This window comes from Octodon degus, unplaced genomic scaffold, assembly GCF_000260255.1.
Source record: "Octodon degus isolate 3935 unplaced genomic scaffold, OctDeg1.0 scaffold00148, whole genome shotgun sequence".
NCBI classification, from domain to species: Eukaryota; Metazoa; Chordata; class Mammalia; order Rodentia; family Octodontidae; genus Octodon; species Octodon degus.
The window spans coordinates 532,679-533,305 of record NW_004524724.1 but is presented as its reverse complement, the minus strand read 5'-3'; positions in this window follow the sequence as shown (position 1 = coordinate 533,305).

The following is a 627-nucleotide window of genomic DNA, read 5'->3' as shown; positions in this document are numbered from 1 at the left end:
AGGATTTCCTGGCCTGGCAGGTGGGCACCCAGCGGAGCCTCAGGACACGGTCGACTGGCCGGACCCCCCCCCCCCCGAACAGGCGCCTGCCCAGCCTTCCAGGCTGCGCAGATGTTGGAAAAGGACCCTGCGGGCCTGAGTCAGGGCACTGCCTCGGTCCACCGCAGCTGTTCGTGGGAGGGAAGGGACTGAGAGTGCTGTAAGGTGGTGTCCTGGAACGGACTCATCCTGACTGCACAGAGTATGGCCAGGGAAGGAGGAGGCAAACCGGTTGTGCTAGCCTAGTGAGAAAGCACAGCGTCAGAATTGCGGGAGCTTTACTTCTACTAGGGAGACTATACGATATTTACACATGTGTGTCTGGTTTATTTCACTTATAAGTATATGTTCAAGTGGCATCTGTAGGGGACTCAGGTCAACAATTTCTGACATTGCCAGTGAAGCAGAAGACCCAATACTGTTATGGGTTGCTGGACCCTTTTAGAATATTTTGCTGAGTTAACACACCTATAATATTCAAATAACGGAACTAAACAAAAAAAGGGGATACAGATGAATGTCCATTTTGTATCTGTGTATTCAAAATGGTTAGGATAGATATATAGTTACATTCTCTTAATGAATAGA